We start from the raw sequence: 17,161 nt of genomic DNA on the forward strand, positions 1-17,161 counted from the left end.
TAACGTTTTAGTTGTTAATTATTTAATAACGTTTTATGGACTCCAATTTTTATAAATAACTAAAGATTCATCTTTCTTCCAATCAACTTTCATTGTGTACACCAGTTTGCCTTCACACATATTTTGATACTATCAAGTCCTTGAAGCTGCACTTCTGACATTTATCTTTTCTCTCTTCTTTCTCTCTATTTAAAATATGTCCACATCTGCAGTATTTCATAAAACTCGACATCTGATTCAGAATTCATATGACCTTTGACCTAGTATTGTTATTTGGTAACTTCTTTGATAACGTGATTGATAACCTGTTTGATATCTTGCTCAGTCTTTCCATAAAGTAACCAAACAGAAACAAAAGCTATAAAGAGTGACAAGCTAGGAATACAGCTCCCAGAAGCAGCTTTAAAACACTGGGATTGGCAATGGACAGAGTAGCTCTGGTTATACTGGCTTTGCTAACCAAGCCCGAGAAGGGTAAACAAGTACTTGCTAACCATTGTTATATACTATTTCTCAAAACGGACAGAGGCCATCCAAATTTGGAACCCAAAAGTGGTACCAATGTCCAGTGCCTTCATGGACCATTACTTGCTTTAGGGTGCCCAGAAAAATGCTAATAGGCTAAGGAGATGGTTTGAATCACTACCAAATAGGAAACAGTACAGGGTTTTCACCTAATTTAATGATGCTGGGATTGGAGAAAATGACTAACCAGTGAAGCTATTTTATGATATAGATAATGATGGTAACCGGTCTGCAACAAGCCTTTAAGCTTATGTTGAATCTCTGCATAACAAAAGTGGTTATTTCATGAGGAAGGTGAAAACAGTTTAGTTATAAGCACTGCCTGGTTAGGAGTTGTCCATTTAGTATGTATGCATGGAGGAGGGAGGGAGGGTAACCCAAGTACATATGTATACATGCTTGAGTATGGGGGGGTCTACTGATAGTGTATGTACACATAGGAACTGGGGTGGGGGTGAAACCCCAATAATAATTTGTCTAATACGTAACTTTTTCGACTGGGTTCAGTTGGCATTTGAATTTTAATGGACGCTAGACAAACTGTTTATCTGTCTGCTGCGGTTCGAGTCTAAGATTCAGCCAATGTGGGTATGTGAGAAAGCTTGCCAGTAGCTTCTCGTGGGTCGGTGGTTCTTTCCGGGGTTTTCTCTGGTTCTTCCTCCACCATTAATACTGGCCGCCATGTATAGCCTATCATGTGCTGCAAAATGGCATTAAACCCCACAACAACAACAACAACAACAAACTGTTTAAAGTTATGCAGCTTATTTCTTTGATGCAGCCAGACATTCAACATCGGTGGACTATCTGTTTTATTAAACACATTAATATTACTAATCCTTTAAGGTTTCTGCATAAATTACATATAGGCCGTTCTACAGAATTGGGGGGGGGGGAGTCAAGCGTACATATGCAGGTGGGGTGGTAGTGGTGTAAAAAAGTATGCATGTGTGTGGAGGGGGGAGGGGTCAAGCTTTGCCAGATTTTTTGCGTACATACTAAATGGATGACCCCTGACTCATAATAAAATAAAAAAGGTAATTCAGTGAAGCTGCAACTTAAGTGGGACAAACCTTACCAAAGTGTTGGTTTCATTTCAAATTTTATTTTCCAAATTCAGCAAGGCCCAAAAGCAAAACCTAACTTGAACACCACTTAAGTCACTGACCTTTTTTGGGACAGGTTTTTGGCTGGCAGTCTACACACACATGCAGTGTGAAGAACATTTTAGAAGACCAATTTTCTGCAAGATGATTTCATTCAATTTTTTTTTTAGAAGACCAATTTTCTGCAAGATGATTTCATTCAATTTTTTTTTAATTCTTCTTCTTGCTACATAGTTTTTTTTTGTACAGAAACACACAGAGACACTAAATAACAACAAAACATAACACTTAGGGACACTAAATAACAACAAAACAACACTTTGGGACACTAAATAACAACACAACTAATTACCTAAGTGTAGCATTATTCTGTCAAATTTTGCTACAACAGACATTTAAGTTACAAAATACCCTGTACTCTCTTTACAGAATGTCTTCTGAACACAAGTTAGAAAGTGCAACAGGTATTATAACCAACAGAGGCAACCTGAAAGACACATGAGAAACTTTCATGGTCCAGTTGTCACATGAATATCGTGAATATAGGCTGCCAAGAAGTCAAAGTTTTTATATGAAGTGTCATGCGGAGACAGTCCATCGTTTCGACTCTCCTCAGAAGATAAGAAGGGATTGTTTGATGTCACTCACTAGCATCACTGCAATCTATATACTTGTCCTTTGTCTTGAAGATGCCCATGGTCCTGCAACTTTACCTAAAGATCCAATACTCTTCACCCTTTGTAGTGACTACTCAAACATGCAGAGTTCCTGAATTTCATGATGATGGAGCCAGAAGCATTTTCCAGAAGTCCTTCAGTCTTGTCAACCTTGTCAGTCATGGCTGCAAAAGCTAGTTGAAAGACCAGATAATAATAGGATTAGCTGGAGTCTTTAGATACTGGTTTTGTGGACTACTCAAACATGCAGAGTTCCTGAATTTCATGATGATGGAGCCAGAAGCATTCTCCAGAAGTCCTTCAGTCTTGTCAACCTTGTCAGTCATGGCTGCAAAAGCTAGTTGAAAGACCAGATAATAATAGGATTAGCTGAAGTCTTTAGATACTGGTTTTGTGGACTACTCAAACATGCAGAGTTCCTGAATTTCATGATGATGGAGCCAGCAGCATTCTCCAGAAGTCCTTCAGTCTTCTCAAACTTGTCAGTCATGGCTGCAAAAGCTAGTTGAAAGACCAGATAATAATAGGATTAGCTGGAGTCTTTAGATACTGGTTTTATGGTGCAAATCCGAGTCTTGTTTCCACTCTTGGAAGTATCAAAGTCACTGTTGAATAAGGTAACTGCACCTGATACACCCATAGTCAGGCTTCTGACTACATAAGTACCAAAGCCCCAAATATCATGGTCCAAGAAGACTTCAGTAATAAGAACATTCCAACATAGGAATGTCTTGCCAGTGATCAGAGAATCTATTCCTGTGAGCCAGAGATTCTTTTATAAGGGGACAACGGCATCCATTCTGATGAAAAACAAACAATTCGCTCATAGGTGTTGGTCAGATAACCACTCCTGTATATTTCCACTGCATGGTTTTGCCAGTTACAAAATTATCCTCCTAGATGTTACAGTATACGAGTTAAAACTGACTTATTCCAAGAATTAGAGTCCTGCTACCAACAACTTCAACCCAGATGATGGACATTCTAAGGACCCTGTACAATTGTTGAGTGTTGTCTCTTAACCTGAAATGAGTATAATGAAATAGGTATGATGATGACAAGCGTTGGTTTGTGTTTCATGGATTAAAAAACAAATATTTTAATTTTTATTGATCTTATTTGTGGTTACATTATGTATTTACAGGTAAAGAGTAAGTCCAACTTGTCCAAATATGAGGTAGTTATTGCTGATACTTTGCATTTTGTGTACATGTTTTGTACTATATAACTGTATAAAGACTGATTACTCATCATTTTTATGCTCACTTTCTAACTATACATTATACAGCTGAGGAGATTCTGAAAACTGCTGGGTGAAAGTCATGTTGTTGTTGTAGGGTTTAACGCCATTTTTCAGCACATGATAGGCTATACATGGCGGCCAGTATTAATGGTGGAGGAAGAACCAGGAAAACCCTCAGAAAGAACCACTGACCCACGAGAAGCTACTGGCAAGCTTTCTCACATACCCACATTGGCCAAATCCGAGACTCAAACCCACGCAGACAGAGGTGAGATGGCAATGATCCATGACGGAAAGCGCTTTAGACCACTCGGGGCTCCATTATGTAATGAAGAGGTATATACTATAGTGCGTAAAGTTCAAGTTCAGTAAAGTCATGATAGAAATACATATTTTTGTATATGTATGGATAACCATAACATTTTACAAATTTTACCTTTTGGTTCCATGTCATAAAACTTGCAACCAAGGGTCTGATTCTCATCAGGTAGGTATTTTCTTTTAATATTTATCTCATTTTCATGTTCCTGGAATATATATGGATTTTTCATTATTAAATGCAACACATCAAAAGTTGAGAAATCTGACAATGTAAAAAAGTGTCATTTAACACTAAATACTCATTTTATTCTGTAATATTACAGTAAAACCTGTCTTGATTGATAGACTACTGCTATGAGAGACCATCTGTCTTGATAGACCACTGCTATGAGAGACCATCTATCTTGATAGACCAGGTTCTTCATGCTCAGATTTATTGATTTCTGGCAGAAGTGCTGGTCTTTCAAGACTGTTTCTGCTGTAATAAGTCAGTCCTGATTAAAAAGCACAATATTGCTTTCAAGGCCTAAAGAAATTGTTTTTAAACAATATATGAAGTAACGACTGCATAAACTTTTTCATTAATAATGGTATCTTGTTGTGACAGGATATTCTCACGAGGAAAACAGAAGTTGGAATATCTTATACTATGTACAATGTGCAAGATACTAACCACCATCACCAGAATTTTAAAATGATGATGATAGTACATTGTCAATATTCTCTGAATAATACAATGTAATGCAAACAGAATACAGACTTCACTTTTTCTTACATTCCACACATTCTAAAATAATGCCCCTTGAGTAAAAAAGTGGCTTTATAATAAAAATTCCTAATTAGGTATCATTTAAAAAGGCTTAAAGACATTAAAATTGACTGATTATCAGTGGAGGTAAACCCCGAGATTGTCAGGGGAGATAAACCTGAGTACCATTGTTAAACTGAAGTACTAGCTTCTCCCCATAAACATGGGGACTTTAAATGAACCAAAATTAAATTTAAATGTTAGAGTAAGTGATCCATTATTCCCTCTATGTTTTTTTTAAAATTATAATATCATTAAGGTTGTATTATTTGTATTACTTTTCTACAACATATATAATTGTCTGTCTGTCTTTCCCAAATTACCTCACTTCTTAGGTAATGTGTCACTTTCACTGTAATTATTTACAAAATAGTTTGGTGTTAACACTTTAATAAAGTTATTTGCTAAGTAATTTTGACTCCAGTTTATAAATAATTATTGGTCCAGCTTTCCTTAACTCCACATTCATGGAATACGGCAATTTGCATTCCAACATAATATTTGACACTAGTAGATGCATGTTGTCTCACAATCTGTATCTGACCTTTAATTCTTTTCTCTCTCTATATTTAAAGTGTGTCCAAATTGACAATTTTTACACAAAATTCTACATTTAAACAATTTCCAATATTTACTTGCATGTGTTCTACTATGTATTAATTACATTTTAGAAAACTCCATTATGATATATTAAAACATGATTAAAACTGGGTTAACAGAGACTGTTTTCTTTGTTGTTTAATTTTAATTTTAATGAGCAAAACATCTCTAACAGAAATTTAGTTATTCCCAAAATTGTTTTCTATGTATCCATTTATCTGTCAAAATATATACATGTGTGTATGTGTGTGTGTGTATATATATATATAAATCTGTACTCTAACACATTCTTTTTTCTCATCTACATACTCTCTACATGTACTATTTACATTTATTTGATAGCTTTAATTATGTGCATAAAATTTTAAGGTCTTTACAATGATAAGAAGAAAGCAGAAGTCTTTTCTAAAGTAAATGAAACTTGATATCGCACTATTGACAATCTTTATTTACAAATTCAACAAATAATCAGTTGTCTTAATCATGTGAGATGCCATGTTTAACTAATAAAAGTGGGGTTACAAAGTTAAGAATGTGAGAGAAAAATATCACAGTGCATAGGAACTTTGAATGGTCTGAACTGAATAATGGACAAATACAGTACAGGTGATCTGCCACAAAGTGGACTGCTTAAGTTAAATAACCATTGTATGGGAACATGTAGTTGAATTACCAATGTATGGGAATATGTAGTTGAATTACCAATGTATGGAACGTGTAGTTAAATAACCAATGTATGGGAACATGTAGTTGAATTACCAATGTATGGGAACATGTAGTTGAATTACCAATGTATGGGAACATGTAGTTAAATAACCAATGTATGGGAATATGTAGTTAAATTACCAATGTATGGGAACATGTAGTTGAATTACCAATGTATGGAACGTGTAGTTAAATAACCAATGTATGGGAACATGTAGTTGAATTACCAATGTATGGGAACATGTAGTTGAATTACCAATGTATGGGAACATGTAGTTGAATTACCAATGTATGGGAACATGTAGTTAAATAACCAATGTATGGAACATGTAGTTAAATAACCAATTAACCATAGTATGTGAACATGTAGTTAAATAACCAATGTATGTGAACATGTAGTTGAATTACCAAAGTATGGGAACATGTAGTTAAATAACCAATGTATGGAACATGTAGTTAAATAACCAATGATTGGAACATGTAGTTAAATAACCAATGTATGAGAACATGTAGTTAAATAACCAATGTATGTGAACATGTAGTTAAATAACCAATGTATGGAACATGTAGTTAAATAACCAATGTATGGAACATGTAGTTAAATAACCAATGTATGAGAACATGTAGTTAAATAACCAATGTATGGGAACATGTAGTTAAATAACCAATGTATGGGAATATGTAGTTGAATTACCAATGTATGGGAACATGTAGTTGAATTACCAATGTATGGGAACATGTAGTTGAATTACCAATGTATGGAACATGTAGTTAAATAACCAATGTATGGGACGTGTAGTTAAATAACCAATGTATGGGAACATGTAGTTGAATTACCAATGTATGGAACATGTAGTTAAATAACCAATGTATGGGAATATGTAGTTAAATTACCAATGTATGGGAACATGTAGTTGAATTACCAATGTATGGAACGTGTAGTTAAATAACCAATGTATGGGAACATGTAGTTGAATTACCAATGTATGGGAACATGTAGTTGAATTACCAATGTATGGGAACATGTAGTTGAATTACCAATGTATGGGAACATGTAGTTAAATAACCAATGTATGGAACATGTAGTTAAATAACCAATTAACCATAGTATGTGAACATGTAGTTAAATAACCAATGTATGTGAACATGTAGTTGAATTACCAAAGTATGGGAACATGTAGTTAAATAACCAATGTATGGAACATGTAGTTAAATAACCAATGTATGGAACATGTAGTTAAATAACCAATGTATGAGAACATGTAGTTAAATAACCAATGTATGTGAACATGTAGTTAAATAACCAATGTATGGAACATGTAGTTAAATAACCAATGTATGGAACATGTAGTTAAATAACCAATGTATGAGAACATGTAGTTAAATAACCAATGTATGGGAACATGTAGTTAAATAACCAATGTATGGGAATATGTAGTTGAATTACCAATGTATGGAACGTGTAGTTAAATAACCAATGTATGGGAACATGTAGTTGAATTACCAATGTATGGGAACATGTAGTTGAATTACCAATGTATGGGAACATGTAGTTAAATAACCAATGTATGGGAATATGTAGTTGAATTACCAATGTATGGAACGTGTAGTTAAATAACCAATGTATGGAACATGTAGTTAAATAACCAATGTATGGAACATGTAGTTAAATAACCAATGTATGAGAACATGTAGTTAAATAACCAATGTATGTGAACATGTAGTTAAATAACCAATGTATGGAACATGTAGTTAAATAACCAATGTATGAGAACATGTAGTTAAATAACCAATGTATGAGAACATGTAGTTAAATAACCAATGTATGGGAACATGTAGTTAAATAACCAATGTATGGGAATATGTAGTTGAATTACCAATGTATGGAACGTGTAGTTAAATAACCAATGTATGGGAACATGTAGTTGAATTACCAATGTATGGGAACATGTAGTTGAATTACCAATGTATGGAACATGTAGTTAAATAACCAATTAACCATAGTATGTGAACATGTAGTTAAATAACCAATGTATGTGAACATGTAGTTGAATTACCAAAGTATGGGAACATGTAGTTAAATAACCAATGTATGTGAACATGTAGTTAAATAACCAATGTATGGAACATGTAGTTAAATAACCAATGTATGGAACATGTAGTTAAATAACCAATGTATGAGAACATGTAGTTAAATAACCAATGTATGGGAACATGTAGTTAAATAACCAATGTATGGGAATATGTAGTTGAATTACCAATGTATGGAACGTGTAGTTAAATAACCAATGTATGGGAACATGTAGTTGAATTACCAATGTATGGGAACATGTAGTTGAATTACCAATGTATGGGAACATGTAGTTAAATAACCAATGTATGGAACATGTAGTTAAATAACCAATGTATGGAACATGTAGTTAAATAACCAATGTATGAGAACATGTAGTTAAATAACCAATGTATGGGAACATGTAGTTAAATAACCAATGTATGGGAACATGTAGTTAAATAACCAATGTATGGGAACATGTAGTTAAATAACCAATGTATGTGAACATGTAGTTAAATAACCAATGTATGGAACATGTAGTTAAATAACCAATGTATGGAACATGTAGTTAAATAACCAATGTATGAGAACATGTAGTTAAATAACCAATGTATGGGAACATGTAGTTAAATAACCAATGTATGGGAATATGTAGTTGAATTACCAATGTATGGAACGTGTAGTTAAATAACCAATGTATGGGAACATGTAGTTGAATTACCAATGTATGGGAACATGTAGTTGAATTACCAATGTATGGGAACATGTAGTTAAATAACCAATGTATGTGAACATGTAGTTGAATTACCAAAGTATGGGAACATGTAGTTAAATAACCAATGTATGGAACATGTAGTTAAATAACCAATGTATGGAACATGTAGTTAAATAACCAATGTATGAGAACATGTAGTTAAATAACCAATGTATGTGAACATGTAGTTAAATAACCAATGTATGGAACATGTAGTTAAATAACCAATGTATGGAACATGTAGTTAAATAACCAATGTATGAGAACATGTAGTTAAATAACCAATGTATGGGAACATGTAGTTAAATAACCAATGTATGGGAATATGTAGTTGAATTACCAATGTATGGAACGTGTAGTTAAATAACCAATGTATGGGAACATGTAGTTGAATTACCAATGTATGGGAACATGTAGTTGAATTACCAATGTATGGGAACATGTAGTTAAATAACCAATGTATGGGAATATGTAGTTGAATTACCAATGTATGGAACGTGTAGTTAAATAACCAATGTATGGGAACATGTAGTTGAATTACCAATGTATGGGAACATGTAGTTGAATTACCAATGTATGGGAACATGTAGTTAAATAACCAATGTATGTGAACATGTAGTTAAATAACCAATGTATGGGAATATTTAGTTGAATTACCAATGTATGGGAATATGTAGTTAAATTACCAATGTATGGGAATATGTAGTTAAATAACCAATGTATGGGACGTGTAGTTAAATAACCAATGTATGGAACATGTAGTTAAATAACCACTGTATGGGAACATGTAGTTAATTAACCAATTAACCATAGTATGGGAACATGTAGTTAAATAACCACTGTATGGGAATATGTAGTTGAATTACCAATATATGGGAACATGTAGTTGAATTACCAATGTATGGGAACATGTAGTTAAATAACCAATGTATGGGAACATGTAGTTAAATAACCACTGTATGGGAACATGTAGTTAATTAACCAATTAACCATAGTATGGGAACATGTAGTTAAATAACCACTGTTTGGGAATATGTAGTTAAATAACCACTGTATGGGAACATGTAGTTAAATAACCAATGTATGGAAATGTAGTTAAATAACCAAGGGCAATATCCAATGTATACTGATGTGTGTAATGCTGTGCATTATTTTTATCAATGGTGTTTCCTAACATAAAACGAAAATGTTAATTGTAAAATATGACATGATTTCACACTACTGACAACATTTAGAGCTTCTATTAACACAGATTTGTGTATCTCAGACACAAAATAAAAAGAGGATGCATTAGAACCCCATGCTAAATGTCCAGTTTTGATTTCAAGTGTTAAAATAAATCAACCTGAGTAGTTTTCCATGGATTTGACTGCATACCTGTGTATTCCGTGGTGAGAGAATATTCTGTAAGTGCTAAGTATCAGTATGTCTCTCTACTATATGCTTGCAATTGCAATACCCCGCCAGGCAAAATGCATGTGCATACATATCCAGGGCATCTTAGTTCGAAATATAAACAATGTTTAATGGTTCTAACTTATGGAAAGGAAACAGGGGGTATGTTACTTCATATTTAATATAATTATCAAGTACCATTATAGAAAACACGTTGAAATTGTTTTGTTTTGTATGACATATCTCCCCCTTTAAACTTTCATTCTTGCAAACTGCTTACAGAAAAGGGGAATCCAGTGATCATGCATCCACCACTGTTTTTTTTTTAATGTAACTGGTGTTAGGTCAGTCGAGTCAGAAACAAGGCAGGGAATGACGTATTGCTCTACTTGGTGAAAACAACACTGTACACAGGTTTGCAAAGAGGGAAGCTGTTAGAAATAGTAAATACACTACATGTATTTTGAATAGGGTCAAAGGAATACTGCAGTCTTAATAATGTCCTCTTTTTCCAAGAAATGCCACCCAAGAGCCTTTTGAATAATTCTTTGATGTAGCCTTTAGTATAACTGAGTTGCCTCTCACATTATCAAAATACTTGCTCAATACATTATACATGTACTTAAAATAACACACATATAATATTTATAACTGTGACAAACACGTAAAGCAAAGTCCACAAAAACTACACATTTACATCACACTGATTGCCAATCTCACGACTGCATGGTTTCTCCTTGATACATTTCATTAATGTAGTGCCAGTACTTAACTACCAGAAAATACAATTCACAACTCAAATACTGGGAACTATTTTTCCTACACTACCTTAAGTCAGTCAAATCATGATTTTAAGCCTCATTTCACCTGTAACTCTACACCATATTTACCATCATAGCAAGAATAAAAAGGCATCTCCACATAACGGAATATTCCATTCTCAATCATTCCAATGTATGATTTACCAGTCCCTATCATAAATACTGCACTTGGAGTCACACAATCAATCACACAATGTGATTTTAATAGGGACTACTTGGCTCCAGGGACACTTATGTGGCTCTGACCTGAGCTCACTAAAACTTAACCATGCCATCATGAAATCTCAACAACACTGAAACTCAGTGATGTTTGCTCCTAGTAATTGGCAAAATAACGGGGATCAGGACTACTTCCCCAGCAATGACTTCCCATAATCAAACAATTAATCACAAAAATCAAAGAATTATTTAAAATGGAGAGCTATATACACATGTGCATAATTCAAATTTACTGCAATAATGTACACTATAACGTTTGTCCCCAGAAACTGGCTAATTATTATGGCTGAGTAATATCTCCCCAACACTGACACCCCAAAATGAAACACCTAATGAAAAAACCTAACAAAGCTATAAACACATGCATACAAATGGCATATACCCTATATTTATTACAGAAAACGAGGACATTTTTTTATACACGAATTTGGGAAGGTACATACAAAACAAGGACATTTCATACACACCACCATGACATGATACTTACAAAATGGGGACATTTACATATGAATTTTATTAAAGACTTTTTCAGCTGAAATGAGAGATTTTAAAAATAAATGTTTGGTGTGTTTTATATTGCAGAGATCTTATCATGCATTGGCTTTATTAATTAAGGGGACTGCTTTAAAAGTGGCAAATTTTAGTACACAAAAGTTAAAACTGTGTTATTTTGTGTGACATTATAAATTCTAAACTGTATTCTTGCCAATAAAATCATTTTAATTGAAGATTGGCATGCAGATCTTTGGCTATTTCATTTTAAAAAAGGGGCACATTCTATGTATTTTCACACAATTCTGACATTTCAGTTTCTTCAAACTCCTGGACTTAATTTTTACTTCTATATACAAAAAAAAACAGAATGTAAAAATTCAACATGATAATTTCAATTTAGATTGTTAATATGGATGGCAAATATGTGCATGAGGTGAGATTACTGCAATATTTAGACTGAACTGATCATTATTTCAAATCGAAATACATACTTATTGACTGTCCCCTAATTGACTGTATAATTACTAACACTGTCTATATGAGTGTCCCCATTCTGATGGTAAAGATTCTCAAAGTGTTTCTTGGAAATCAACCACAAATCAATTAGAAATGAGATGCATATATCAAATGCTTAGTAAAATAGATCTTTATCGCCCATAATTTCTTAAAATAAAACATGTCCCTTTTTCATGATAAAAATCATATGTCCCCATTCGGTAGGTTTTCCAAGAATGTGTGTGTGTGTCTGTGTGTGTGTCCAGTTGGGAGTCATTGTTTTTATTTATCAAATGTGATAAAAACATCTTTATTTTTAGTGATGTGATAAAATACCATAATGTAAAAGAAATTAAGTAATGGATACTGAATATTACAATTTTGTTGTATGGACTAAATACGAAAATAAATTTGATTGTTATATTGTTTTATTAATGTTGAGAACATGTTTTAATGAACATGATAACAAATTGGAACAACTTCCAATATCTATCTATTAATATATCAATCGATCTACATAAAACAAAACAGAAATGCTATCCCTCGATTCTACAGGAGAATGCTTGATAAAAATACTAAAATAATTTGTATACATACAAATGAGTTGCAATATCATACAGGATAGAGAATTTTAATTCATATTCTACAGAGATTCGATCCTGGGTCCATGAGTAAATGGTATCCATTGCCTTGCCTGTAAGAACCAACCCCTATACAATCTCAACTTTGCACACATCACAAAAATCAATGTTTAAACTTTATGAAAAATGTGTAACAAATATTGTTCATATATCTACTCAATTATTTTAATGATATTTGAACACTGCATCTCGATTTATGCCTGCTTAGCTTGTTGGATTATCTGTGCAAATAGTGTGGTCTGTTAAATCAAAAATTAAATAATAAAATCAATTATAAAAATGTCACAAACTGGATAAATAAATATAATTATGCATAGTTCCATGACTACACATTTTTTTATATATTTTGTATCATAATATAGCACACCTTTCTGCATATTCAGATTGGGGTTCCATTACTTTACACCAGTATTATAAATTTTCATATGTATATCAATGGATATAGTTTGCAAAAAATGTGGGCATAGGTCAAAATCTGGGAGGAGTAAGCTTTTTGTGCGTAAATCTGTTGTAATGAAAGATTTGTAAAGATAGTGTTGTATACATTTAATGACTGTGTATAATTCTGCTATTTAACTCTTCACCTTGCATACTGATAAAGATATAAACATGGTTTGTATGTACATGTCCCTGAATCTTCCCAACTATATAACAGTAGTAATGAAGATGTAACTGAATTATTAAGCGAGAATTTATTTAAGATCAAAAGTCAAATACTGAAATTGTTCTCTTTTCTTATCAGGAGATTTTAAGGCTAGAATTAAGAATTTTAAAGATTTTATCCCTGATGATACACTTGAACTTGTGTATGGATGCAAAGTTTCATTGAAGAGGCATACAAAAGATGATAAAGTGTATAACAATTTTGGCTTAACACTGATAGAATTATGCAGAAATTGTAATATTTATGTTATGAATGGAAGGCTCTTTGATGATAAAAATGGTCAGTTCACATGCATAACACATAATGGTTGCAGTGTAGTTAATTACTTGTAGTAAGGCACACACTCAATATGTCTATCTTTGAAAAACCAGACTTCCATTTGCTCGAGATATCCAACATTTCTGGGTACAATGATTTTAGTTTTATTGAGATATTCACCATTTCTGGATACAATGATTTTAGTTTTATTGAGATATTCACCATTTCTGGATACAATGATTTTAGTTTTATTGAGATATCCACCATTTCTGGATACAATGATTTTAGTTTTATTGAGATATCCACCATTTCTGGATACAATGATTTTAGTTTTATTGAGATATCCACCATTTCTGGATACAATGATTTTAGTTTTATTGAGATATCCACCATTTCTGGATACAATGATTTTAGTTTTATTGAGATATCCACCATTTCTGGATACAATGATTTTAGTTTTATTGAGATATCCACCATTTCTGGATACAATGATTTTAGTTTTATTGAGATATTCACCATTTCTGGATACAATGATTTTAGTTTTATTGAGATCGACCATAAAACCAGTTTTATCACAGAAATAAGTTTGATGATCATCAACATTTACTGTTTGGGAAATGCTATCTTTATTTCTCACATATTTACTTAGTCAAAGTCATAATTATATAGGACAAAGTGTAGATCCATCATGTGTCCCTATTCGAAAACTGGTAATGTAACTAAATAGTTCAGTGTGTGTGTGGTGAGTTGGATATTTAACATAGCTTTAAAAAAATTTCAGTCATACTGCCACAACAATTTTTCAGTCATACTGCCACAATGTCTGCAGTGTGGCAGTTTATAGTGATGTCTAGCACTGGGGCATATATATAAATAAAAAATACATGTTTTGGTACAGTTTATTGTTTATGTTGTTTATTCAGTAATTCAAGCTACAAAATAAAAGTATAATAGTGTACACCATGGTGTATAGAAATTAAATGTTATGTTCAACATGAGTATACTTATACAATTTCCTATCAGTAATCCTTGCATAATATTGTAATTTTCTACGACTAAGTATATTATTTACTATTTGTACAAATTATCATAGATTGCCTAAGACGAAAAGCCAAACTGACATAGTAAGAATGATTTCGTATGATCAGTATATTACTATGACTCATGAGGGATAATAAAAAAAATCTACAGACAAAGAAAGCAGCTGGATTTTGAGTTATCAAAATGATTTGACTGTTTCAGGATAGAGGATGCCGGAATTTATTTTATTATGTGATAAAACCCAATTGCTGGCTAGGGGTCAGAAATTGGGGTATATGAATTTAGTAGAAATAATGAAAGTGTGCAATACAGCTTTTGTAAAGTATCAAGGACCTGGCATTCCACAACTGACAGTGATATTAATGCGTGTGTGTGATATGAATTGCCCACTGAACTTAGACACAAAGACACAGTGATCACATTCAAGAGTGCTCTCAAAACTCACTTATTTCGACTGCAAGAACAAACTTAAAAGACCTAATAATGTTTCCTACCTTAAATATTCTCAGCATGTTTTTTTTTATGTTTTCTAATTTCATGGTGTTTGTTTTTGTAATCATATCATTAATATGTTTTTTATCTTATAGGTGTTGTCTAATGTTGTATAGTGCTTAGACCTTCTAAAGATTAGGTGCTATACAAAGTCCTCATTATTATTATTATATTATTATTATATTGACAGTTCATATAAATGAGTGTATTATAGCATGTATAAAACTGAATTAAAACTGGAGAAATATATATCATGTGTATTGTCACATTCTTTTTTAGGAAGTTACTTGTTAAATTAGGTGCTCAGAGCCTATGCTAAAAATAGAGACACGTAGGCACAATAGGACTGAGATAAATAATAGGTACTGTGAATTATGATGGAGAAAAAAAAGTTTATATAGAAGATGAATTCCATTTTTTGGTGTTTGTCCTGGTTATGCCTATTTAAGAAAAAAAATACTTTAATCAATTTTACTATTAATATCTCTCTGTAGAAATATTTTTATCCCTCATGAGTCATCGTAATATACTGATCATACGAAATCATTCTTACAATATCAGTTTGGCTTTTCGTCTTAGGCAATCTATGATAATTTGTACAAATGGTAAATTATATACTTAGTCGTAGAAAATTATAATATTATGCATGGATTACTGATAGGAAATTATATATGTATACTCATGTTGAACATCACATTTAATTTCTATACACCATGGTGTACATTATATTTACTTGTATTTTGAAGCCTAAATTACTGAATAAATTATTAGTAGTAATAATATTAATGTACAAGCAACATAAACAATAAACTGTACCAAAAACATGTATTTTTAATTTACTCCAATCTTTAATTTCTTTTAACGTTACTCTATTTTCATACAAATTTACAGACCATTAATGAACATACCGTACATTATTGAGCATTACTGTACATTACCGTCCATTACATTATACCGTGTTTAGGACGACCGGTGTTTTGTCGCATCCGCACTTTCTTACTCAACGTCACCGAAGAAAACATGTAAGAAAGGAGAACAGTACATCCCTAATCAAACGAACAAAAAAAAAATGGCGACTATTTGCTCTTTTTAACAGGTAGAACCACAGGGGCTCGTATCGTTGCTTACAACTGACCTGTCATACATGTACTATATAATAACTACATCGGTATCAAATTTATTACGCTACGCGAAATGTAGCTTGAAATAACAGCGTTTATCCTTAAATAGGTTGCGCGAGAAAGAAGAGAAGTGTCCTCCCTTGCAGTTATTATATAGCACATGTATGACAGGTCAATTGTGACCACCTTTGGCACAACTTTCTTCCACTTTCTCACATGTTATGAGTAACACAATGCCAGCTACCTGTCAGTTTGCTTTTACGTTTTAAACATACTTACGTGGAGACAACCATACCCAAACGTTTCTTGTTTTCAGGGTAAAAACAATCCCAATCACGTTTTGAGCTGCAGTCATTGTAGAAAATATACCAGTTGAAGAAGAAAAAAAATCAAAATTCCACAAACTGATGCAAATAATTTAGCAGAGTAGGGTGTAACGAAACCTATCACCATACAGATAAATACAAAGCCGCGTAAAAACATGGTAAAAAGTTGCCTTCTCCATCTTGACGGTTGCTTTTTTCTATAATTGGGTCATTCCAGGTAATGACAACAATGGACGAGTCCATTGGAATTACTGCAAGAGAAGTTTGGCCGTATATTTGATTTAACAGAATCAAATTTTACGGTTGGCCAATTGATGTTATAATTGAAAATGATTTTAATTTTTCCCCATAATATACGTTCCACTCCAAAATAATATAATAAAACACCAAAAAAAATTCAA

General features: G+C 32.7%; 1 long non-coding RNA gene across 1 annotated transcript; it reads right to left on the minus strand.

Annotated features, from left to right (window-relative positions):
- Window positions 1-1,983: 1,983 nt before the first annotated feature.
- On the minus strand, window positions 1,984-16,962 carry LOC149783851 (uncharacterized). Its single transcript, XR_016413692.1, has 3 exons — window positions 16,714-16,962; window positions 3,988-4,078; window positions 1,984-3,331 (listed from the first exon to the last, which is right to left on the minus strand). It is a non-coding gene; the product is annotated as an uncharacterized LOC149783851 (long non-coding RNA).
- Between the last annotated feature and the right edge of the window lie 199 nt (window positions 16,963-17,161).

This window comes from Sinohyriopsis cumingii, chromosome 14 (assembly GCF_028554795.1).
Source record: "Sinohyriopsis cumingii isolate HCF-2022 chromosome 14, ASM2855479v2, whole genome shotgun sequence".
NCBI lineage: Eukaryota > Metazoa > Mollusca > Bivalvia > Unionida > Unionidae > Sinohyriopsis > Sinohyriopsis cumingii.